Source organism: Halictus rubicundus, chromosome 1, assembly GCF_050948215.1.
Source record: "Halictus rubicundus isolate RS-2024b chromosome 1, iyHalRubi1_principal, whole genome shotgun sequence".
In the NCBI taxonomy this organism is placed as follows: Eukaryota; Metazoa; Arthropoda; class Insecta; order Hymenoptera; family Halictidae; genus Halictus; species Halictus rubicundus.
Window position 1 is genome coordinate 31,151,046 of NC_135149.1, and position 27,309 is coordinate 31,178,354.

The 27,309-nt window shown below is 40.4% G+C and overlaps 1 protein-coding gene across 1 annotated transcript in view; it reads left to right on the forward strand.

Annotated features, from left to right (window-relative positions):
* The first annotated feature begins 2,871 nt into the window (after positions 1–2,871).
* Positions 2,872–27,309, forward strand: part of LOC143361914 (uncharacterized) — a 37,637-nt gene continuing 13,199 nt past the window's right edge. Inside the window, exon 1 of the mRNA XM_076801666.1 lies at positions 2,872–2,928. The gene's annotated coding sequence lies outside the window, so the exon portion shown is untranslated. The remainder of the gene's footprint in view (positions 2,929–27,309) is intronic.

Here is a 27,309-nt window from a genome sequence, read left to right on the forward strand (position 1 = left end):
TTAGCCACGGTCCGAGGAAACTGAATCGCTCGCGGAACAAATACAACGACTTTCTTGGGATTGGGAATCCACTGGAGGAGAGCAGCGTGCTAAAGCGACGCCTTTGTCGAGGAGAATGTCCCCCGGCGGATCCGTTTTTGCCGTTAGGGTTGCGAGCATAGAACTCGCGGCGTCGAACGATTAAAAGCTTCGATTGACACGTTCACTTTCCTTATGTCTGTGCTCGTGCCTGTACCGAATACTCCGATTTTGCACCGGACAAAGAACCACCGCTGCTCTCCGGGATAATTATATACATAACAGTAAAACTATGAAATCACACGCTCCAAGCTGCCATGATCGGACGAGAGTACAAGAAAAGCAATTTACAATTTTTCCGGACTATTCTTTAACGCTAGAACTACCGGACCAGTCAAAATGACTGGTTCCTAATTTTTTCTTTTACAATTACTGAAATAAATTACAATAGTACAATTACAATAAAAGTTGTGTCAAGTCTGAATGGACACAGTCTTGTCACTGTTACAATATACATCACTCGCATTTATTGCTCGGTAGTTCTAGTGTTAAGTCGTGGACAGACCGTGGACTTTTAGGGAAATTAAAAATTGCCATGGACAGGCCGCTGATTTTTTATTAGAAGAAACAGGAAATCGCACGACGAAGTCCGCAGGTAAAGTTTAACACCTGGTTTCGTATCGCGCTTCAAATATGCTGCTCAACTGCGTCTAATCAACCGATTTATCTTTTCTCTCGCTAGGACATGAAGGAATTGTTCATTAGAAAGATCATCGAAGAAGTTCGCCGATTCGCACGCGCCTTGCAATTAAGGCGAAATGCTGCGCGCAATTCTGAGAAACACGGTTTTCTAATGACTAATTGGAAGCTGAAAGAGAGTCACTGCCAAGTAGGTTTGACTTATACGGGCTTTTCGCATAACCCTCGAGCGACGGGACGGAGTCCCCGTAGCGGAACCATTTCTGCCAATGACTCATTAACTTTTTGCCAAGGAAGATTACGGATTTTATGCATCTCGAATAGTCACGGGAATGTGGAACGCGATGAAACGAACGATTTTAACCGAATCGTCGCACGCGATGCAAATCGTGGATGAATTGATACTGAGCTTCTTGCGTCCCCAGAACGTTCACGTTTGTTTTGCACGCTGTCTATGCAAAAGAACAACTTCGCGCCGCAATCTAATTAGAACAATGAAAAATAACGGAGCTCGTAAATGAATGCATCAAATCGAAACTAGGCTAATGCGTCCGGTAACTATGACATTTTTACGAGGTACGCGATGTTCATAAAAATTCACCTGAATGACTACATTTTCTCTAATGGGCAAATATTGCCGGTACCAGACAAAGTTTATTTCGGTTTAAAAAAACGCCAATAAGAAACATATTCCGTGTCATTATCCGTGAAACTCAAGATTCAACCATCGGGGATTAGCCTGCGGATTTTATTTAAAACGGTGATGACATTTCAGTAATTTAAAAATGGTTAATTCTTTTACTGTTCCAGGTTTCAGGAAAGTCGACAAAAATTCTGGGATACGTACTGAAGCTACTGTTTTAATATATAATCGTTCGAACACGCCAGACGTGTAGACAATTTAATGGGAAGAAATATAAATATTTAAAAGAGAGACATCTAAGAGTAGACTGCGGGTATTTATGCTAAATAAGAAATATTTCGATTGCAAGACACAGGAGCGAAATAATTAAAAGAAGAAAGAAATTTTTATTTGCATTTATGACACGAATGGGTAAGCACAAAGGAGTGGACATATTGAGAACATATGTCCTAATATAAAAATATGAAGAAATATGACATATTTCGATTGCAAGAGACAGGAGCGAAATAGTTAAAAGAAGAAGGAAATTTTTATTTGCATTTATGACAAGAATGGGTAAGCACAAAGGAGTGGACATATTGAAAACATATGTCCTACTATAAAAATATGAAGAAATATGACATATTTCGATTGCAAGACACAGGAGCGAAATAATTCAAAGAAGAAAGACATTTTTATTTGCATTTATGACGAAAATGGGTAAGCACAAAGCAGTGGGCATATTGAAAACATTGAAATGCACCAGCGTATTTAGCTTGCTAAAATAACGAAAAGAAGAAATTTTTATTTTAGTAAGCTAAAACCGATACGCATTTCGATGTTTTCAATATGTCCACTGCTTTGTGCTCACCAATTTTTCTCATAAATGCATGAAGTCCGGGACATAAGCAACCCAGGTCGCAGACGAGTTGCAAAATCACCAAGAAGAGGGTAGAACCGCGAACAAAACAACCCAGAAGAGACCCTAGGACGAGATAGAGAGATCGATGGAGGCGGTAGGAAAAGTGTCGAAGAGTGAAGACGAAGGAAGAGAGTGAACCCTGCAGAGCGAGGTGGTGAACCGAGGGAAAGAAAAGAACGGTCCGAAAGAGGCGAACCGAACAGCACGGCCGAACGAACGAAAGTGTGTCGTCTGTCCTGGCACGTATTTCCTTTTCTATGTTCAGAGGGGGGCATAGTTGTTCGGGCTCGAACGCTCAAGAACTTGAGGAGAGCTCGCGGCGCGTTGCCCCGTAGGTGGGGGCAGCGACATAAGTACGAGACGGCCTTAAGAAAAGCCTTCATTCTGATAGCAGATCGCGATTCACGGAGTCGGTGAACTCGTAAAACGCGGCCGTGTGTACGTACAGGAGTCGCGAGAAGAAGGGACCACCGGTCGCGAGTCCACGGGGAAAAAAATCATTTTCGAATCTCGACGGATCCGGTGAACAGCTACGGTAAACAGGAAAACCACGCTAATTTTCCTGGCGGATACCACCGGGGATCCTTCTTTTCAACTTCGGAGGGAACAGAGGTAGTGTGAGAGACGACCGCCTCCGTGGATCCTGCAGAACGTGACGACCGACGAGGTGGGTAGAGCGAACAGAAAACGGTCGTAATCGCTTCACACCGCGAAATCGTAAACGACGCGAAGGACGAGGAAACACAGAGCTGAAAGCCGGTGCTCGGACTGTGCACACGTTCGTTTGCTCGTTTGCTCGTTTACGTAAGCCGAAGGCCGCGCCGGTTGCCTCCCAGAAGGACACTGTTTGGATCTTCCGATTCAGAGAAACGCGCGGGGGTGTGAAACTTCGTGAGAAACTTGGTGGGAAGCTGGCGCGTGTACACACACGCCCGGAAATTTTATTTTCGACAGAAGCGACGACTTTTAAAAGCGTACAACGGCGCTCGCCGGTCACCGGCGACCGCCGCTGTGGAATCGACCGGCAATTTTTCGTTGCTCAGCTCCGCTATCGACACTAAACCTACCACCGCCGGTCAGAATGACAGGTTCCAAATTTTTTATTTTACAATTACTGAAATTATAAAGATGCTTCCGTGAGAAACGATTAATAAAATCCAAAGAAATTTAATCTCGTCATTTTTGTGAGACAACATGTAGCAGTTACTTTTAAGGCTCGGTAGGTTTAGTGTTAAAATAATTGAATAAATGCAATATTCCTCCTTCAGAAAATATTGAAACGGTTTAGCCGAAAATTAGTTAGTGGGAAGCTGAAAATCTCTACACAAAATGATTTTGAAGAAGCAGACCTAGTATAAAGAAATTATTTAAATAAAAAGAAATGTTCAATGTACCACGTTCTTAAGACGGACTAAAATGTATAAAGTAATTTGTCCTAGCCCCGTATAACTTTTTAACCCCATACAGATAGTGCTGAAAATTTGTGATTGTGAATTTTGAATAGCTGTGAAAATACTTGTAAGATTTACAACGCAAAACGTGGGGCGCACGCAATAGATAATTGACGCATGTTTCACGTAATGTTTCACCTAAGTCTTAGTTCACCTAAGTCACTAATAATTTTATTGCAATGCAAACGATATGAACGTGAGTTTTCTCAACGACAGCTACTCTCTGCACTACTTACTATTATCTTGTGCCCCACGTTTTTCGTTTTAAACCTTACAAGTATTTTCATAGCTATTCAAAATTCACAATCACAAATTTTCAGGACTATCCATATAGGGCTGGGAAAAATTATTTTATACTCTCTAGTCCGTCTTAAAAACCCAGTATATTACAAATTTTTTTTATATTCAAATAATTATTTTCTGCTTTTTAGTCTTGTATGTGTTGTCATCTTGAGCTATGTTTAAAGTTCCAAGTCTCTAGTTCATCGGGAAGTTTAAAATCAATTGCAAAATTTGTACCGAACAGACAAACAGACAGAGAAGAAAGCGAGTTAACAAAAACGTAGAAATTAACGCAATCTCTCACATAAGATAATCTTGAACGAAGCCGATCCACTCAAAATAATCTTGAACAATATCCCTCGACAATGTCCCTTTATTAAAAAAATTAAAAACTATCTGCCATAAATACAAAATACTAAAAAATCCTTCGCAGCCCAAACCAAGATACAAGAGCCCAGACCGAATATAAAATTGATTACGATCTCGAACAACGTATTCTCCACCGATAAAAATATCCACAGCACTCAAGGGTCTCCGAAGACCCAGCGTTTCAGTCCCCGCAACCAAAGGGATCTGCCACCGAGCGAGATTCATCGACGATCTCTGAAACATTGTGTTCACCGAGCATAAAATCTAAGAACAAATCACGCTCGTTATGTCATTACTCGCATAATAAATAAGAAAGAGCCTGGCAACAGGTTCCCACCTAATTTTCAATTATCCGGTAGACAGTCTCCTGCAAGCAGCACGCCTCGTAATTTCGCGTCGTAAACAATGTAAGGCGACGTGTCTCGGTCCCGGCGACGTGTCTGTGATTTCAACAGGTCTGTGTCTCTCTCGGTGTGTATTAATCGAAAATACGGGCGATGGTCACACTGTGGAATTACAAGCGATGCGATTTTTACCACGATCGTTATCCGTTCCCAAGACTCCATAGATTCGCGATAAGGTAGAGTGACCACGTTACCGACAAAAATAGGCGAAAAATGTTTTCACGCGCCTCAACTGTTCGTCCTTGTATGAGAATATTTTTCGCTGGGAAAGGGCTCGTTCGAAAGAGGAAGGTTCAATCTGGCGCGCGCTGGTCACGAGCTGACGAGATTATGCGGATATTTGGTGATATAAGCGTTAGAAGTAGGCCAAAAATTGATTGAATCCAAGCATTTTTATGCCGTTGGATGAGTTTTCTGGATGAAATCGAGAGCAGCGCGCGCTAGAAAATATCTCCGCCTACAAATTGAGCTATAGAAGTTGGGGAGCTTAGAAATTGGGAAGCTCAGAAATTTGGGGGCCTAAATATTTGAAGTTCTAGAAATTTGGGAGCTTAGAAATTTGGGGTCCTAGAAATTGGGGAGCTTAGAAATTTGGAAGCTTAGAAATTGGGGAGCTCAGAAATTTGGGGCCCTATAAATTGGGGAGCTTAGAAATTTGGGGCCCTAGAAATTGGGGAGCTTAGAAATTTGGGGTCCTAGAAATTGGGAAGCTTAGAAATTGGGGAGCTTAGAAATTTGGAAGCTTAGAAATTGGGGAGCTCAGAAATTTGGGGTCCTAGAAATTGAGGAGCTCAGAAATTTGGGGCCCTAGAAATTGGGGAGTTCAGAAATTTGGGGTCCTAGAAATTGGGGACCTTAGAAATTTGGGGTCCTAGAAATTCGGGAGCTTAGAAATTTGGGGTCCTAGAAATTGGGGAGCTCAGAAATTTGGGGTCCTAGAAATTCGGGAGCTTAGAAATTTGGGGTCCTAGAAATTGGGGAGCTCAGAAATTTGGGGTCCCGTGATTCTACGCGCAAAAAGTATAATAAAATAAAATTTGTTCATTTCACCCATCGTTTGCGAGTAAATCGAGGTTGAAAATTCAGCGAACACGCGCGCCGCTCGGAATCGGTTGATGCGTCTGGTCATGATCTACCGAATCTACTTCGTGCATATGATTCAGCATCCGACCGGATTTCTTGACTTTTGACTTTCCTGCAAATTTTTGTGCGCAGTATCACTTTCGAACCGGTTGTATTCGACCGCCGTTGAAATCGGAATAACCTTTTTGAAATTCGACCAGACGACTGGAATTTTTATCAGCAATCCGAAACATTGATTTATCACAAGGAAAAAGTTGCTTTTTTATCAGAAAAATTGTAATTAATTTTGCGACCGGACCCACGTGAAACTTTCGAATTCTAGAGGCAAGATAGAATTTTCATTTCCACTTTACAGTTCGACGAACAGCTTGGCCTTTGGGATTCCTTTGGTGAACAGTTAACTCACCGAGGACTCGAACAAATTATCATAAATTGATTATCCGAACATTAGTAAGAGGATGGTAGAGCGGCGATAAAAACACTGAACCGCGAAGCGTAATTAGGTGATGATAAAAATCGTATATCCTGGCAGAGCGGTGCTTAGGGCCCGTTTTCTCGAGTAGGCCAGTTACATTTTTGCCCTGGAAACCCAGTGAACTTTATTCCTCTTTGATCATATCTGGGCTGGTTCCGTGGAATTCGTGTACGATTTCGGCATTTTAGCTGTTTACAAATGGTAGACAAACGTGCGAGGAAACGGCTCCGAATTACTATACCTAACAAATCAGAGTACAATTTTACCGTGTAGATCAGAACGAACATTGTACGAAACCTTACGCTATGTCGAGCTAGATTCGACATTGACTTTTGCATCTATATTCAACAACGTCACAATTGATCTACCGGAAGCCTATTAAAAGGATTTTCAATAATTGCGCTGCACCAACGGGAAGTTTAATAATTTTTTTTAATAGAATAATCCCAAACGAAATGACTAGATTATGTTACTAGCTTGCTAGTAGACTATGGATCTTTATGCAAGCTAAAAAATATTGATTACAAGACACTCGAGCGAAATAAAAATTTCTTTCTTCCTTTAACTCTTTGCACTCGAAGCCATTTTAACTCCAAAACGAAACATTTCTTCCGAACTAGAATATTTACCTTCTATATATATTTTTTCATGCTATACATACGAAAATAGTGCAATTTAGTCGTACTGTACTGAAATGTTTAGTAATTTATTAAATACATACAAACTTAATAAAGTAAAAAATATTTTGAATAATGATACAGCAGTTTTAAGTGGCGCCTGCAGTCGCCATTCGAGTGCTAAGGGTTATTTATTTCATTAAGCTTAAACCAATACGCTGGTGCCCTTAAATCTTTTTAATATGTCCATTGCTTACCCATTTTTGTCATAAATGCATAAAATCCGCAGTCTACTTATTAGTTACTGCAAACACATTGCTACCGGAAGGATCTACAAAAGAATCCTTAGGACTCTTAGGATTAAAAAATTACGAAATAATTACCGCGGGTAGACGATAGTTCCAAATAGGTTAGTACCCTACGGAAATATATTAGGTCGTCCCATAAGTTCGTGCCGTGGATATGTTTATATTATTCACCACTGAAAAGTATTTTAATGAAAAACCGCAGAAATTTTATAGCGATGTCTTTGCCAGAAAGGTCAGAAGAGGTTGTGGAGTGAAAGGGTGGTTTCATATTTTACTTTTAGGATTCAAATGGTACAAGAGTAAACGGCACGAACTTATTTTATTTTTAGGATTTAAATGGTACAAGAGCAAACGGCACGAACTTATTTTATTTTTAGGATTTAAATGATACAAGAGTAAACGGCACGAACTTATTTTATTTTTAGGATTCAAATGGTACAAGAGCAAACGGCACGAACTTATTTTATTTTTAGGATTTAAATGGTACAAGAGTAAACGGCACGAACATATGGGCCGACCTAATAATTGAATTACGTGATTTCGTAGCAAGTTCTGAAGTGAAGGGGGAATTATCGCAAAGGGTTAAGGCACGTTTTTCGAGTCGAGTATATTTTTGTCCTGGAAACCCAGTGATCTTTATTCCGCCCGTAGATTACATCTGGTCAGGTTCTGGAATTTGGACGACGTCGGCTCGCGTTGATAACGCTCGCTCGAGTAACAGTTCTAAAATCGTGAGCGGTGTAACGTTGGTTCACGCGTTACACGGTTGCAGCACTGTCCCGTGCGTTTCGTGGAACATCGGCCCGGGGAATGTAACCGTTTAGCATGCCGGGTCTCCCTGCCACCGGTGAAATTACTCTCGATGTCTCTGGTCGCCGTGGAATAGCGAGTATTTCGAGTTTTATTCGATGTCGAACGCACGCCGCGACGCGGCGCCGTGTCGTTCGGCTATTTACACTACTGGAACTGCGAACCTTTACGCCTTCCGGTTACGATTCCGGTTCCCGAGCGGTAATTTATCGTATCGCTTCGCATTGCCTTTACAAATCGTTCGCGCAGGCCAACGAGAACTTACATCGAAATTCATTAACGCGCTCAACGCGTCTGTAAACGCCGTACAATAAAAAAACGTTTGAATTTGTTTCTCGAGTTACAAAGATCCCAATCGAACCTAACGCTCTCGATATACCTGGCCGTAAAATTTATCTCAATTTAGCATCGTTCCGAGGATTTTAATCAAACTTAACCGGTTAGGCGCGTCGTTTGACGCGTATACGCGTCGGAACAAATCTCTATTGCGGCGCGGTTGGTGTTAACGAATTGTTAATTTCGAATTTCATTTGTTAAACATGTGATTCTTTCTCGTTTTGATTGACTTTTTTCGTAGAATTTATAATTGCGGCATTTGGCATAATGTTCGACGTGTATACTCGTCTTTGATTTTAATTCCGCACCCGTGAGGGATTTTTAAAATTAATATGCAGGCGCGAAAATTGATTTTATAATTTTGACACTTTGACTGGCAAACAGGAAACCTCAAAAATTCGGTAAAATAATTAGTAATTGAATGAATTGAAAGGTTTGAATTGTGTAAATCGGTTACAACGTAGTTGAATTATTATATAATTGAAATACAATGTAATTCAATTGTGCAGTTGAACGTGTTAATATTTAAATAGGAGACATTTTTGCATGTTTGTTTAGCTGGATCGTGGCGAATAAAAAGACACAGTCTACTAGTCGCGTTTTCACGCAGTAGAAACAGACAGCCTTTAGACGGACACGCCTCCAGTCAGATTTATGACCTGTGAACATAGCCACGAATGATCCTATATAGAACGCGAGGATAATTGCAGGAAACTTTCGAATCTAATATGCGCCTCCAAAAAGTATTTTTTGAAAAACTGTGATTGCTACGCGGAACGGAGATAAATTGATCTCGCACTTGGTTAAGAATAGGTTAACCCTTCGCACTCGAAATTATATCGACTCCAAAACGTTTCTTCCGTCCTAGAATATTTTCCCTTCCATATATTTTTTTTATACATACAAAAATGGTGGAATTTACTCGTACAATACTGAAATGTTCAGTGATTTATTAACCCTTAACGGTCCGGAAGTATTTCGAGTTTTCCATCAGGTTTCAGACGAAGAGAAACTGTGGACTCAACATTTTTATATCAAGTATAGCAAGGAAAATATTTATATTTTAGTGATATATATTTGTTAATATATATTCAGAGTAATAGGATAACAAGATGATTTAAATTTGATTTTTGATATTGGGCATGGCGGCATTGGTCCGCTAAGGGTTAAATACAAAAAAATTGAATAATCTCAAGAATATTTTGAATAATGATATAGCAATTTTTAGAGACGCCTCATAGTCGCCATTCGAGTGCCAAGGGTCAGAATTGGCCAAAAAAAAAAAAGAAATTGCCGCGTGTTGCCTAATAAAAATTGCAAAACTGAATTCCTCTACATTTTGCGCGATTTTTATCATCGTACTTAAATAAAAAATAAATGTATTCACCGATTCCTTCTGAAAAGATTTTTATAATTTGAATAATTGTACAGTAAAAGTTTAGTAGAGTAGGTTTAGTGTTAATGAAAAGAGAATAAAATAGAATAAATTCTCGAGCAGCGTATCTCTCTGTTAGAAAAATCGCGAATGGAAAAACCATGGAATCGTTTCTTCGGGTCCCGTAGCTCGAGCGCAGAGGAGCTGCGCAGCGGAAAGAACGGCACCGATCGATCGGCTTAAGAATGCGTTTTGCGAACCGATCGCAGGGCCCAACCGGTGCATCGTTGGCGAACAGAGCGGTTGCATCTGTAGCGGCCCGTTTTGCGCTACTTGCGCGTCACGGAAAGCGCTCTCGACTCTAACATTAACGATCGTCGTTGTCTAAACTTATCCGCGCGGTCTCTCTCTCGGATAGTAAACCAGTTGGACGCGCCTCGAAACGCGCTAAGAATCTCTGTGGAGAGTGGACGACGACGAAGACGAAGACGAAGACGAAGACGACGACGTGTGTCCCGCGTAGAGGACGATAATGGGACAGGATTACGGTCGCACGGATCTAGGAAGCCCTCCCGCAATTAACAACACGAAATTACCGGGGTCCCGGCCGCCGCTGACTTTGTACGCTCGATTGTATCGGCGGCCACGATCGATTACCGGAGCAAAAACCCGTGCAGATCGCTGAACGATCGCTGAACGATCGGTGAACACGGCTTCTCTCTCTCCAGGCTTGGAGATCCTCGGGCCGGTTTCGCGTGGAGATCTATCCCAAAGGAAAACCAGGATAGTCCATAAACAAACGAAAATATCCGCGAGTCTGTAATTTTCGCAGATCGGCTCGACGGGGATGCGCGAGCAGAGCGGGGCCGATTCTCAAACTGGAATGGTCGCGCGCAAACATCGAGTTCCTGGGCCCGTTTCGATGCGATTTTAATGAAGCGGTAGCAGCGACGGCGAGTCCAGCCATCCGTATGCAAATCGGCGGGATGCTCCGAGCGCGGAAACATTAAAATCGTCCGCCTTTTACGACGTTTTTCTTCTCGCGGAGCCGAGCACGCCTAACTGGACTCTCTCCGCGCTGTGTATGCACGTATGCACGCCGGCACGCCGTTTAGCGGATATCGAGGATCCCGCGGTCTCGCGGTTGCGCAACCCGCCAACCGATTTTTGACTTTCTCCTTCGATCCGACGCCGCCGCGCGGGAGTAGTTAGTTACCGATTAGACCAACACACGACCAAACCGAACGACATTTTTCCTGAATAACCAATGAACCGGCTCTGCCGAGTTCGATGCAGATCCGCGGAACTGCCGCCCGCCCGCCCGCCCGGCCGATACCGTTTTTCACCTCTTGATCGTGAATAGCTCGTTTGCACCCGGCAATCATCGGTTTTTACCGATCCGAGCTCAGGCGAGGTTTAATTATATGCGAGCCAGCGTTCGCGTTCTTGCTATGCACGGTTTCGGGCAAATTCTGCGAGAGCGTATCACCGAGCCTCCTATTACAGTGTTTGGTTCTTCTAATTGCGATATACAGGGTGGCCCACATAACTCTGAACAGCTCAATATCTCGAAAACTATGCCATCGATTTTAAAGTTCTTAGTCTTAAATTGCATGGAACTGAAGGGCCTTTCTGACTACATAAACGTGAAGTGGCCTCCCTTCCCTTTTAACGGGGGAGGGGAGGTACCTTTATAATTTTAAATGGAACCCCCTATAAAATGTTACATATTTAGATTCTACCGGAAAAAACAAGTCAATTTTGTCTGAAACATTTTTTTGTCAGATACTTCCATGATGAGATATAACAGTTTGAAGTTTCGAGTTGTAGGTACTTGAAGCGCTCGGAAATAGCGTTATGGAATTATACGCGCTTGAGTCCTTTGCTTATTCATGAAGAAACACAAACAATAATATTTACAATTCTTGAGTTTGACTCACTTATCTATGAAAACGTTTTCAGTTTAGAGCTGTTATTCAAGCAGTAACATTGTGATTATGGCTACTTTTGACACAGAAGTGAATATGTTATTAACGTTAGGTGAATGCCAAAAAAATTATCGGCGCGCAGCAGTGATGTTTTTTGAACGTTATGGGATCAAAAAATGTCATGCAACATTTCATAATTTAGAAAAGCGGCTTAGTAAAGCTGTCACTAATGAAAATAATAGTGCCAGTATTCTTGCTGCAATTACATTAAATCCTCATATTAGTCAACGTACACTTGCACAAACATCACATATTAGTCGTTCATCAATTCAACGAATTTTGAAACGGCAAAAGTATCATCCATATCACATGGTTTTATCACAAGAGCTTTCGATAGCAGATTACGATCACCGCGTAAGATTTTGTGAGTGGCTGCAGGGTGTTGTGGAAAATGACTTTTTGTGGAAAATACTTTTTTTCCGATGAGGCCACTTTTATGAATTCAGGGCATGTAAATAGGCATAATCTGCATTATTGGGCCGTGGAAAACCCAAATTGGATGCGATGTGTTCCCTTTCAACATCGATGGTCTTTAAATGTTTCCTGTGGCCTAATAGGAGATTTTGTGACTGGACCTTATTTTTTTCAAGAAACTGTAACATCTTCAAGTTATTGTGATTTCTTAAAAAATCATTTGCCTGCGCTTTTGGAAGATGTGCCACTGCACGTTAGAAGAGAAATGTGGTTCCAACAAGACGGCGCTCCTCCACATTTTGCAATCATCACCAGGCAATTTTTGAACGAAAAATTTGGGAACAAATGGGTAGGTCGTGGGGGACCTCGTCAATGGCCTCCTCGATCCCCCGATCTAACACCATTAGATTTTTTCTTAGGGGGATATGTAAAGGACAAAGTTACGTTTGAACCACCGACGACAAAAGAGGATATGAAACAAAGAATACGTGACGCTTGCGCTTCAGTGACTCCCGAAATGTTAAAAAATGTTAGAACAACTTTGATGTTTCGAGTAAATAAATGTTTACAAGCCCGTGGTGGACATTTTGAACATTTAATTTAAAGTACATTTTATTTCTTCACGAATAAGCAAAGGACTCGAGCGCGTATAATTCCATAACGCTATTTCCGAGCGCTTCAAGTACCTACAACTCGAAACTTCAAACTGTTATATCTCATCATGGAAGTATCTGACAAAAAAATGTTTCAGACAAAATTGACTTGTTTTTTCCGGTAGAATCTAAATATGTAACATTTTATAGGGGGTTCTATTTAAAATTACAAAGGTACCTCCCCTCCCCCGTTAAAGGGGAAGGGAGGCCACTTCACGTTTATGTAGTCAGAAAGGCCCTTCAGTTCCATGCAATTTAAGACTAAGAACTTTAAAATCGATGGCATAGTTTTCGAGATATTGAGCTGTTCAGAGTTATGTGGGCCACCCTGTATAATTTGCTGGGGCGATTAAACCGAACACTCCGATTTCTAGGGAATGTTCATTTGCGATGGATCCATTAAGACAGATTGCAGAAGGCCTCGTAACTTCTCGATCTATAAAATATTTCGCTTGTTATTTTATACTAGAAAGAAATTGCAGAGGAAAACGTTAGTTGGTTCAGAAGGGTATTATGATAGGCAAAAAAATTTGTTCAAGGTTATATTTTTTGAGATTTCAAGGTCATCGAAGTTTTCTTAAATGGAACGATGTATTTTAATTATCGCTATATGATAGCCGGGGTCTAGACGAATCCAACGACCTGTAATATTATGACCTTCACGTGACCTTGTTTTTCCTCTGCAATTGTTTTCTATCATAAGAAACAAGCGAGATATTTTAGATGCTCGAGTTAGGTGAAACACCCTATACAGGGTGTCCCGGGTTTGAATGGACAAACTTGGGGAGCATGTCCTACAAGTGGAAGTAAGAAAAAAATGTTAGTTGAAGTTTGCTCGGAAACGCTTTATTACAAAGTTATAAGCAAATAAAGTTGGAATTCATGACGGCGGATTTTACTTTACTGAACATTGAAAGGTCGAACGTGTTTATCTTATTTGTCTATTCGTGTCATGTTTACTATTTTGATATGATTTGCTGTTTGTGTCAACGACCAGTTAGATCAAGAGTACGTGGTGAAAATGCCTGGAGTGTTTTCAAATGAGGAATACGCTAATATTCAATTTATCTACGGATTTTGTGCAGAAGTTACTTCGTGTGAAGAATCGAAGCAACGGATTAATATCTCCGTTGCTGAAATGCAACAAAATAAGGAAGAAATTTATTCTGTAATAAGCTCCATAAAAAATCGATGTCAAGCTTGTATTTGCGCCAAAGGACGACCTTTCAATGTTCAGTAAAGTAAAATCCACCGTCATCAATTTTAACTTTATTTGTTTATTTGTTTAACATTTTTTTCTTATTTCCACTTGTAGGATATGCTCCCCAAGTTTGTCCATTAAAACCCGGGACACCCTGTATATATGTAGGTTCATATATTGGTACATTAATTGGGTCGAAAACTTCTACCATTAACTCTCCTAATACGCATGATTTTAACGACTTCGTGGGAGATATGGTTAAATCCATTCATCAATCTTTACTCGTCAATGTTATTTAATTATACAAATAAAGGTAGGAATTGGCCACTAGAAAATTAGAATTTAGATGCAATACTTGTGACTCTGGGTCGAGATGGACCCACAAATCCTGCCATTCGAAGGTTAATATAGTGAGCACGATCAGGAGCAAGTCTTCGATGTTATTGATCCCTTTGGAAATATTAGGGGAACCCATAAGTAATCAATAGACAGCGGATTTTATGCATTTATGAGAAAAATGAGTGGGCGTAATTTCAACCACTAAAAATTAGATATCTTTAATAATGCTGTTGCATTATATTCAGCCTACTAAACATTTAAAAAAAAGAAAATAACTTTCTGCTTCGTTCCACTTTGCTGCAGCTCAGATGGAAAATTTTTATTTTGCATAAAGATCCCAGAAAGAAATTTTTTGCCTTTAGTTCTGTACCGATCGTTGAACAGGAAACACGTACAAAGAAGAAGAAGATCGTTAAGAAAGTATAAACCTCTCTTTATTTTTACTACAAAGTTCGTTTTAAATTTCAAAATAATTGACTAGTTATGGGTACACCTAATACATCTTCGATGATTATTCCTCTCCGAAAATTTGTTTAACGTGTCCCAAGTGATTTGTCAATGAGTACAACAATCTTTTGATATTCCAGCAATCGAAGTCTCCCTGTGCTGTTTAATTTTGCAAATGCTCATCAACGGTGCAATACCTGTCTCATTTAACGGATAGAAATCGACAGCGAGGAAATAGAATGTGACTTCGATTTGAAAGAAAACACCAACGTCTACCAGAGTCTCCATAAAATCTGCATCGTTTTATTTACTAATAAACAGGACAAATTCGTTCGCAGAAGCCGTTCAAGCTGTTCCCGTATAATTTCGCGGAGATCATATCAATTTTCCGACTCGCTTTTTTTCGTGATCGAGGAACGAGAAAAATGCGCGATGGGTGTGATGTTGCGCAAGGTGGAATGTTGTAGCGGTACGTGGATGCACGTATGCTTGTTCGCGAGTTGCAGCGTCGAGGAAGAAGAGGCGAGCGCACGTAACACGGTGGTCTGTTCATCGAGACGCGTCGATTATCGTACACGGTAGCGGCGTTTATAATCTGCCGGCTAATTGAAATGTAAGAGGGGTCCGGCTGGTTACCGCTTCTTCCTTGGTCAAACGCCAGTCCGCGCGGTCTCGTTTCACCCCTATAACGTGCCTCGAGGCTCGAGGGGACCCTGAAGAATGCACCTCGGACGCTCGTTCCGGTTGAATATTTTCCTGCTGGTAGAAAATCGTGGAAAAACACGCAACCTCGACGGACAACCGTAGGAATATCGATGGCCCGATGCTTAGGATCGTCGGTTCGTGCAGTTTATCTGTTTCACGAGGAGAGAGAGACTCTCGGGCCCGTATGCGGGACGACAGTATAACGGTCCCATTTACATTGAACCCGGCGCAAGGATTAATGACTAATTGAAAACCCGTGTAAACCAGTACCAGCTGGCTTCTGTGCATCGCGGGACACGCCGGGAATTTTTGGAGACCTCTCCGGGGCCTGAAAACGCGCCTAACCGCGCACCAACCGAGCACCTACGTAGGTTGATCTAATTTTTTGGGACGGAACAATGACTAGGAAGTGGTCTGAGAACATTAGCAGAATTTTTGGAGACCTTCTAGAGAGCTGGGCAACATGTGAAAGTATGCTCAAGGTGATTCGCTATGCTGCTCTAATTTTTAGGAACATGATAATGGCTAGACATTGGCATGGGAACGTTACCAGAATTTTTGGAGGCGACTTGAAGACTGAGAGATGCGCGGACAAATTTTATATTGTCTTGGAACACCATTGGAATTTTTGCTGACTTGTCAGACGGTGGAAAGCAAGAGGAAATATTTTTAGATTACTTTACACTGCAACTGGAATTTTTGGAAGCTGGGAGATGCATAGAAATATTTGTAACTCATCTAGGAACATTGTCCTAATTTCTAGGATTCGTTCAGACTGTAGAGGAATATTTGTTCGACGCTCTAGAATATCGTTTTCATTTTTTAAAAGTGGACTGTAGAAAACGCGTAAAAATATTTTCAAGACGCCCGAGAAAATCGTCCTCGTTTCTGGTGACCTCGAAATGGACAAAAAAGTGTATAAAAATATTACTGTCTCAAAAGCGGAGTAAAATTTCTGGAGACCTCTCGGATGACTCGAAATCATCTCAAAAGACTGCTTGAATTTTTCCAGATCATTCGCAAGCTGGATAGAGTGTGCAAAAATGGTCAAATCTCTTCGGACCGTCGCTTTTAAATATACAGGGCTTGCGGAATTTTTGGACACCTCTCTGAAGCTGGGAGATGCATAGAAATATTTTTAAGACATCTAGGAACATTGTCCTAATTTCTAGGAAGCGTTCAGACTGTAGAGGAATATTTGTTAGACGCCCTAGAATATCGTTTTCATTTTTTAAAAGTGGACTGTAGAAAACACGTAAAAATATTTTCAGGACACCCGAGAAAATGGTCCTCGTTTCTGGTGACCTCGAAATAGACAAAAAAGTGTGTAAAAATATTACTGTCTCAAAAGGGGAGTAAAATTTCTGGAGGCCTCTTGGATGACTCGAAATCGCCTCAAAAGACTGCTTGAATTTTTCCAGATCATTCGCAAGCTGGATAGAGTGTGCAAAAATGGTCAAATCTCTTCGGAACGTCGCTTTTAAATATACAGGGCTTGCGGAGAGTGAAAAGACCGTGGTTAGAAAATTTTCGGAGTTCTCCCGGAAGGTGGTAGACGCGAGAGAATAATTCCAGGCTGGCGTGCAGGTGAAAAACTGACGGAAAGCGTGATTTTATTCGCGATCGAGCGATCGACGCGCAACTGAACCCCGAGGATCGTTTAAAGGCAATAGAATCGAGACGATTCCCTCGCAGCGACCGTGACTAAAGATCGCTCACTTCCTCGAAGAATAATACATACGGCTGATCGAATCGTCTGCCGGGAGATCTATATAAGGCTCAACCTGCTGAATCATTTATTTGCGAGTTCTCCGTCGATCACCGGCGCTCTCCGAGAGAGAGAGAGAGAGAGAGAGATCCAGAAGATAGATACGATCGCGAGGCGATGTCTCAATTTTGCAGCTATACAGGAAACCGAATCCCCCTCAAAAAAAAAAAAGAAAAAAAGAAATCTACAGGATCTCTTTTGAAAAGGCGAGGAAGAAGTTCCAAAGCAAATCGAGATTGTCGGGTATGAATCGAACTGATCCTATGGGACGATCACGATCTTTATCGCCGCTGCTAATTGGTATTCCGATACCGGCTGCGACGGCGAACGTTATTCGAGCAGCGAGTATGGCATGGGAAAATCGCGAAGAATCTGTTTGGTTCGCTAGGCAATCGACACCTACCGAGCATACCATATCTCTAAGCAACAAAAGTAACTGTTGTTCCTATTCGACAACTGTACACGGCAATACCATTCGATCCTCGAAAATTCTTGACACGTTCCACATTTTATTCCTGCCAAGACACGACTGTACCGAGTCTTCTGTGCGAACGTATCTTCCACGGTGCTAACTCGATCAATTCTATACTTTTCACATCATAACAGTTCAATTTTGCCATCTTTCGGCGCGATTAACTCAATTTTTAGAGTTAATATACTCATTCCACCAAATTCGATTGGGATCTGTACGTACATTTAATTTCTTTCAATTTTTATTCCATTAAATATTAGGGGGGGGGGGCATAAGTAATCAATTAATTTGAAATCTGAAAGAAACTTTGTTCGAGTTTTTATTTCTTAATTTATTATACATAGTAGATGCAGGGTGTGTGCAATCAGATTTTTCTTCGTGCACAATGGCTGTAATAATATTAGGGGGACCCATAAGTAATCAATTATTTTGAAATCTAAAACAAACTTTGCAGTAAATTCAAGTTTTTATTTCTTAATTTATTATACAGGGTGTCCCGCGTAACAGTTTTCACGATTTTTTAAGTACTTGCGATAATCTGATAAAAAATATTTTCAACAAAAGTTGATCAGTTTTCGATTGGCTATATATTGCAATAAAAAAGTTCGAAAAACATTTTTTTTATAGTATTGTCAAGGTCACCATCATTTTTTTAAATGGCACTTTGCACTTTTGACTTAACAGTATTACAGCCCGTGTCAAGACGAATTCAATGACCTAGTATACCATGACCTTGGGATGACCTTGAAGGCGAAGAAATGAAAATTTCAACAAAACGTGACAATCTGCTTGAATGAGCGATAATAACTTGTGTTTATTATTAAGACTCGAAATTACATTCAATTCAGAAACCTTGACTAAATGAACGCAAACGATTTCGTGAAACAGTCACATCAAATGTTCGATTTGAAATCTGAAGTGAGATTTCAAGGTCATCGAAGTTTTTTTAATGGAACGATGTATTTTTATTATCGCTGTACAAAACAAATTCTTTGCAAATAATTGGTTACTTATGGGTATCCCTAATAACTTACTTCGATTTTATGGAATTTTTGAGGTTTCTAGTTTGGCAGTTACAGTATTAAAGAAATTAAGCCTGTGCAATACTAGTCAGAAACTTTTGAGGTCGCGTATTCAAGAAAAAACGAAATGTCTATTTATTTAATTTTAATTTACTTTATTTCCAGGGCTATTGTCGAAAAGAGACTAAAGTAAGTCCTAACTACTAACAAGTCCTGGTCTAGTTAGGACCGGGAACGTTTAAAAATCAAGGGACCGAAACTTTTGGCGGGCAGTGTACAGGTCCCGCGTCGATTAAGATTGTTAATGGACGCTAGGTGTCCGGAGATAACTATAGTCCCAGGGAAAGCCACGCGAAGGCCTGAAATTGATAAGACTACCGGTTCCCGTGCGACGAAACGCGAGCTGCCGCTTCGGCGGAGATTTGAACGCGCGCATAGTCGCACAGGCGATGACTATCGATTCCACCGTTTCTTCCGAATGGCCTTTTTAGCTGGACAAAATTCTAAATCGCCTATTTTTCTATATCTATCGATTAATATGTTTACAGTTGTATAAAATATGAATAATTATTAATTTTTTACAACATTTAGTTGGTTTTTGTTAATTAAACAATATATTTTAAGCGATTTATAATTAAATATAAAATACAACAAAGTTAGTAATGGACCTATGTAACACAGAATGATTTAACAAGTACTAGATATTATCGAAGAAGACGTCATTTTTAATTGTGGACAAAAAGAATGTAATTTTGGAAAAATTATAGTAAATGTTACTTTTTGGGGATTCGGACATATTCGAACGGGAAAGAATTATTCTTTGGTTTAGTATACGCTTGTGTTGTTTATACCAATTTGTTTAGATTAATCGAAAAATTTGTATTTCCTATTTAAACTTTTCATAATTTTTATAAGGGATGAAATGTTTTGATTCAACGTACCTGATTATATCTAAGGAAGATTTTGTTAGAACGTTTTCACGTATAAAGTGATAACGTAACAAATAAAACAGTAACAACAGTCACAGTAATTATAACAATAACAATACAACAACAACAACGATAAAAATAACGAAACTGAAAGATATAAGAAAAACGCAAGGGAGAGGTATATAGTGCACGCTGATCGCTCTGAGACTGAAGAAACGAATTTTCATACGAAGAAAGTTCAGAGGAAAACTCGGGGATCTTATCATTGTTTATTCCTTCAATATACAATGAATGAGACCAATCCATAAGTTTCAACGAGTATACTAAACAAACCGCTAACAATAAATGGCGACGGCAATCGGCATCGGCTGCGTTCGAAACGCCCGGCCCGAGCTATGATTGTCACGAGCGTGTACGTAAAACGACGTAACTTCATTGTAAAAATTAGTATAGTTCTGCAACGTTCTGCAAGCCAATTTTGGTATTAAAATAAAGTAGAGAATCTCTACTTTATTATATGTAAAAATCATCGCGTGGACCGACGTGGCGCATATACTAATTCCTTAACGAAGAGTAGTAACATGGGCGTTTCTGTGGAAAAATAAGTACCGTCTTTGACACTTAATTTACAAAAATAGAGGAATGTTATCGATAATTTGGAATTACTAAAGTGAAAATACATGTTTTGAGATGTTATATCCATCATATATAGGAAATTTAAACACTCCTTAGTACATTTTAACATATTTCTAGCGCGTATGGAAATATGCCCATTCATTTATAGGTTAGGTGTTCGTCTTTTAGGTGAAGTTTACGCGCTCTGTAAACATACAACAAAAGAATTTTAAGTTTTAATATTCAAGGGTTTTGATACATGGTTATTACAGATTATATTAGCACAGTTAGTTTTTGTTTATTCGAAAGTTAATTTTGTCCAGCTAAAATGGCCATTCGTCACACTGTGCGTCGCGACGAGCTCCGAAAAATTCGAAAGCGGTCTTCTTCCGATGGAACAAGGAGCGTCGTGAAAAAGTTCATTTCTATTTACGGTGTCGATCGTCCGTGAGATGCCTGCCGATATCGGCTGGCTCGCATAACGCGGAAGATTTTCGCACGCATAGCCTGACAACGCTTCCGACCGGTTTTGGGATTTCACTTCCCGAGCGGTTCCGAATACAAATCGCGAGCAACCAGCGGAGCAAATAGCGGCGTGTCGATGCGTGCGAAAGACGAGCACCGACCAGGAGGAAACGAGTCGCGATTCGTGAATTATCTGGTGCACTCTCTGGAAAACGAGAGGATGCCGCTCGGTGAATCAGGGATCGACCGCCGCGGTGCCTAGGCAACGTGAAAACCAACAGCGAACTGAACAAATCGATCCGTGGAAAACTCGCTGGAAACTCTTTTTAATCTGCCGATTTTCTAGCGGAACGAAAATTTTCCACGGCAGTTATGAAATAATTTCACCAGCATTCACTTTTCTTTCGTACAGGGTGTTCACGCTATCACTAACCAGCGGATCTTTGTGCAAACATTTTCTACCTAAATTGTAACAAACCGAAGTGAAATAGAAATTTTTTTAATATGTTTAACAGGCAGATAATAATGTAACGGTATTTTTATATTTTAAACAGTTACAGAGTCCTTTCCCAGCGAAAAATATTGCAAGGATGAAAAGCTGAGGCACGTGAAACCATTTTTGTCGGTAACCTGGTCACTCTACCTTACCGGGAATCTACGAAGTCTTGATTACCAATTTTTCCAGAATCAATTTCCGCGAGTAAAATCGTTCGTGGGAATAGGAATAAAATGGAGGGAGGCGAGCAGAAAGGGTGCTCGCAATTACACGGCGAAACAAGACACCTGGAAACGGCGGTTTAGCCTAAACACACTCGAATTCAGGTTAATCGTCGTCCGCCTGGTTTGCACACGATTCGCGAGTGTACCGTTGTTCCCGAGTCGATGTAACTTTTGAAAGAAACCGGCCGATTTTTCCGTGAACCCTAACGGTCCTTGTTCGACAGGTCTGTTTTGCCCGTGTAACGAAAGAAGAAGCGAGCCGCCGCCTAATACGCTCGACAAAGGCCGCTCTAATCGTCCCGAATTTGCGTATCTAATCGCGAGCGGTGGCACACGGTGGCACACTATACACGTTTCGTTCCCGATCGAAGCCGGATGGCGGTTTCTTGCTGGAACCACTTTATTTCCATGAAATCTCGCCTTAATCGCGTCGTTAGACACGACACTTTTTCACCGCAGCCCTAACCTCTCGGCGAACGCGCCGCCATTGCGCGCCGAAGACGGGATCCGGTCTTCCCATTCTCGCGGAATCTCTTTTCCAGTCTGTCACGTTGTTAGAAATCGAGCCTGTTCAATCGATCGCGAGAGCTTTTTCATTGAATTAATACCCGACACACCTGCAATTACGAATTTCACGGGGACGCGGGTACTGGGACAGCGGCTTTCACCGTAAATTCGATCGCGAGCGCCACGTCCTCGTCGATCGCGAATCTCCCGATGTTGATCCGCTCGATCGATTTGCTTTCGAGTGTCAAGGCCGCCGATCTGTCCGCGATAGACTTCTCGATGATGCGAGAAACCTGACGGCTCGCTTTCTAACACCTGTCTTTAATTTTCTAATTGATAAAATCGACGCAGATGAGACCGGCTTTCTAGAAGTATGGAGTTCTGAGGAGATCGCACGGTGACCCTACAGTGATTAGGCGAAGACTAAACCGACCACCATCGGTCAAATTGACCGGCTCCAGATTTTTTATTTTACGATTATTGAAAGAGTAGAAATTATTTCATAAGAAATGATTGGTAAGAATTTGTAATTGATCAAAGGCGCCATTTGAAAAATTTCTCTTAAAAAGAGAGGGTCAAAGGTAGCTTTCCAAATTTTTAAAAGGTTTTATTTTATCTTGCTGATAAACCAACAACAACATTTAATACCGACGAATTAATCCTTAAAAAAATTAAATCCTTACGAAAATTGCTGTACCATTATTCAAAGTATGTTTTACATTATCGCTGCATTTAACAAATTACTAAACGTTTAAATATTGTGTGAGGTATTACAGTGAATTCTCGATATATGTCGCCAAGGCCTCGGTGATAAACGTCGCGGAATTGTCCCCACTATCGAGGCCACCGAGCTTCGTGGCCCTTCACGGGACACACTCCGCACTATTGGAGATAATTTCGCGACGTTTATCATCCAGGCCTCGGCGACATATATCGAGAATTCACTGTATATCAGTTTTACATAAAATGTAAAAAATCACACACATTGCAGATATTCTAGGTGGGAAAAAATATTTGTTTTTCAGTTAAAGTGAGCTCTGTGTAACCGGTTGAAAGCTGGTAATTGAATACGATTTTGTAATAAATCGAGAACGTTAGAAAATGGCGGCTGTTTAAAGAATCTTTTTCCCTACGAATAATTAAGTTTAGTTAGAGTTACCAAAAGACGGAATGTCTTTAATTCAAATACTTGATGACATTTGCAGTATCAGAGCTGCATCTTCAGACACAAATGGTTCACGTTATAAAACTGTGAGCACGTTGGTCGTCCGATCGATTTTCTGCGGAGGTAGATCCGTAGATCGTTCGAGAGAAAAGAAAACGATCGGAGTCTCGAAAGAGGTTAATTCGATTTTCGTAACGCGTGATCGGACCGAAAGAGCCGACGTGTTATTACGTCGGAGATGTGGACGATGCTTGTTACGGTTTTTGTAGAATGCCGGCTTGTTACGGTACCTTTGTTCGCTACCGAAACGAAACAATGATGGGCGTTTAGTTAATGATACACCGGCCGATGTAATTCCCAGATCATCGATCTTCTAATTCGAGGCAGTTCGGGATCTTTCTCACTGGGTCACGGATTTATCGATCGATTGTCTGACGTTAAAAACATCCGCAATCGTGATCTTTGCACTATTTCGATCGATCTTTACCGCGTCAGGCGATCGAGCTTTTACGCAGAGAAATAAATAACGGAGAAAAGTGGACCGATCAGGTCTAATAGTAATTTATTACTTGACTGCGGATTTTATGCATTTATTGCAGTGATAAGTAGGTGAACTATAAAACGATCAACGCATCAGAAGATTCTGTTAGGTTCTTTCCGACCTATTAAAGTGATCACGATAGAAAATACATTTTTATTTAACCCCTGTGATCGATGTGGAACATTTTTATTTTGCATAAAAATCCCCGGTGTATTTATGATTAATAGGTAAGAGGCTGCAGAATTGAATTCTCGAATTCTCTAATCTGTCTAATTATGTAGTGTATTAATAAGGATCGTGGACAGCGAAAAATTAAATTCGCGAATAAAGAACATTAAAATTACAGGAAATAGAAACGGATAAAAAATATTGAATCCTCTTTATTTCCGAGGTCGACATCATTTCTGATTACCTGGCACATTGTTGCGGACCGTCGCCGAAACAATTAAATTCGCGAACAAGAAAAATAAAAATTACAGAGACTAGAATCCCCTTTGTTTCAGAGATCGAATTTTCTATCCTCTCTGATTACCTGGCGCGTTAATGGGAATCGCGGTGACCGAAACAATTAAATCCGCGCGGTTCCCGCTAAACTTTCTTCCGGAAGAGCTCGGCTCTTTCTAACGGGCACAGTTTTTGCCGAGTCGAGGTTCTCAGGACACCGAAAAGAATCATGCTTGTTGTACAGTTAGGGAATCGCGCCGAATCCTTCTAATTCAAGATCTCGCCGCTTCTGGTATAATAATAACGACCGGAAGAGGCGATCGTACGTTGTTAGAACACCTTGGCTAAGAAAACCGATTGGAATCGCTTGAGAACGAACCGAGCTGCAGTCGTACCGACCTTCGTGACTGCCGGTGCAATTATGAGAAAGTCCAGCGGAGAGCTGACTCGCTCCGACAGCCACGTGCGACCTTCGATGGCGCTCAAATTGGCGATACTTAAATTAGTGCTTTCGTGTCTGGGGCGCCTTCGGCTCGCGCTGCCACCGACTTCCTTCTCCTCTTGCGGCTCTTAACCTCGCTGCGAACGCTTTTCGAATCACTATGTCTCTCCAAACTATACATTTTTCGTTGCGAGCAGATTTTTATTAGATTTTTCCTGTTGGCAAAACCGTTCAATTAGACGGATCTTCTGTTTCAAAAAGATTAACAATTGTTGCTGATATTTATATAATAGTAAGATATTTACTATTATATAATAGTAAATCCAAGAATTTGGTGGGGGAAAGTGAGGGCCAGTATCAGTTTTATATTTGGGTGGCGTTTTCAAGGTCACTCGAAGGTCAACTTTGTTTTTTCAAATGGAAACCTATATCTTTTGTTGTGGGATCTTATTGTGCGTAAAAGGACCAGCAATTCTCGTAGGATACTTTTTTTTATCGGCGCACTAGTTTAGGAGATATTTAAAGAGAAGTAGAGCGAGGCATAGTATTAAAAATTCTTTTACGCAAATCGTTGATGTTTTCCAGTTGCACATACCGTTCCAAAACAAAATTGTCCTCTATTGATCTCTTGATTATGTTGTCCGTCTTTCAATATAAGATTGTACTATTTAGTCAAGAGTGAGTCATCGTAATAAGAGATACTATATCGTAATTAATTGTATAAAATGGTGTATTCTTTGGAAGAACGAGTAGAAATAATTTTTATTTATAGAGCCGATGAGTATACTCGTCGAACTGCTGCTACGTTTAACGACATCCTGATACACATGTTTCTCGTACGTACGTGTTACAATTAGTTGCAAAGTTTAACCCTTAAATGCATGAGTGGGGTCCGCAAAGTACCCCAGTGTTGGATTTTGTGTTAACATTTTTAGCCGCGCAAATTTAAAAAGAAACAAATTTAAAAAGAAACCAGCCAAGATTCATGAAAGAAGCCGATCAAATCGAAATTATAGGACAGTTTACTCTGTGAATTCTACTAGTTTAATTATACAAGTTTCAATGGTAACTGGTGTATCAGATATGTGCATACATTTTTTAAACATAACAAGTTTCATTCTTATAAAATGCAGTTGCATCAAAAGTTATTGGAAGATGGCATTGACAGGCGGATTGAGTCTTGTGAGGAATTAACAAATCAACGTCACTCCTAATCTAATTAAAAACATTTGTTTAGCGACGAATGCACTTTTTTCTTAAACGGTGCTGTAAATTGTCATTACTGTCTTTATTGGAGTGACGAAAATGCACATCTTATTGGAGAAAGTAATACTCAATGGCCGGAAAAAATAAATGTTTGGGCAGACATTTTGGGAAACGCTATTATAGGTTCTTTGTTTTTCCAAGAGAATTTGAATGGCAATCTGTATTTAAATTTACTGACGACATCATTGATCCACTTGTAACAGGAAGTCCTGAAAACCAAAGAGATGAAAACAGCAATTTTTTGTTAAATAAAGAACTTTTGTACTTCCAACATGGCGGTGCTCACCCGCATTACACGTTACCAGTTCGCCAGTGGTTAAACAATCGATTCCCGCTAAGATGGATCGCTAGAAGATCACCAGATCTAACTCCAGTCGACTTCTTTTTGTGGGGACACTTAAATTCTGTTGTTTATAAAACACAACCAGAAAGCGTCAACGATTCGCGTCGCAGAATTGTACAGGAATGTATTCCAACAGATACCTTCGAAAATGTTCGTTCAGAATTTGAGAATCGCCTGTATTATTGTTTAGAAAACAACGGAGAACGTTTTGAAAATTTATTATAGTTATAAAGAAATTACAAACTTTCTCGCGTAAGTACGACTCGCTCTACTTCTCTTTAATATCTCCGAAACTAGTGCGCAGATAAAAAAAAAGTATCCTACGAAAATTGCTGGTCTGTTTACATACAATAAGATCCCGTAATAAAAAATATAGGTTTCCATTTGAAAAAACAAAGTTGACCTTCAAATGACCTTGAAAACGCCACCCAAATAAAACACTGATACTGCCCCCCTCTTTCCCCCTCGGAATCCTTGGCCACGTGTTTTACACTTTTTTAATATCTTTCATACTTTTCGAGATATTCGGCTGGAAAGTTTTCAAATGAACACCATGTGTATATAATAGTAAGATATGGTCGGTACACTGTGAATTTTAAGCATTTGTCATTAGTTCGTGTCATTTTGTTTAAGACAATATTTGGTAGCTGCAATTTGAAACAAGCAAGGATTAAAAGGACCTACTAAAATTGTTCAAGAAGGACAGGAATTTCGAAGTGACCCTTGTTTGTTGTGACAGACGCAGAAGGTTTTTATTTTGCATAAAGATCCGCAATCTGGTAACCAGTGAAAAATGATTGTTTATCGTGTGATCGATTTAGAATTAATCGTCCAAGAGAGAACGTTGTTAAATAAGCAATAAAAATTAATTATTCTCAAATAATGTCGCGCGAAGCTCCATTAAACATGGTACATTTTTCTTGATATATTATAATCCTTAATTATGTTTCATAAAGGAGATGGTTACTTTAAATGCATCTCAAAAATGCAATAGGAACAGTGGTTGTTCTCGAAGGAATAAAAATCCCTCAGCATCTTCCGCAATATAACATAAAACGTTTAACTAGACGCTGCATGCTTCGCAAATTGCAG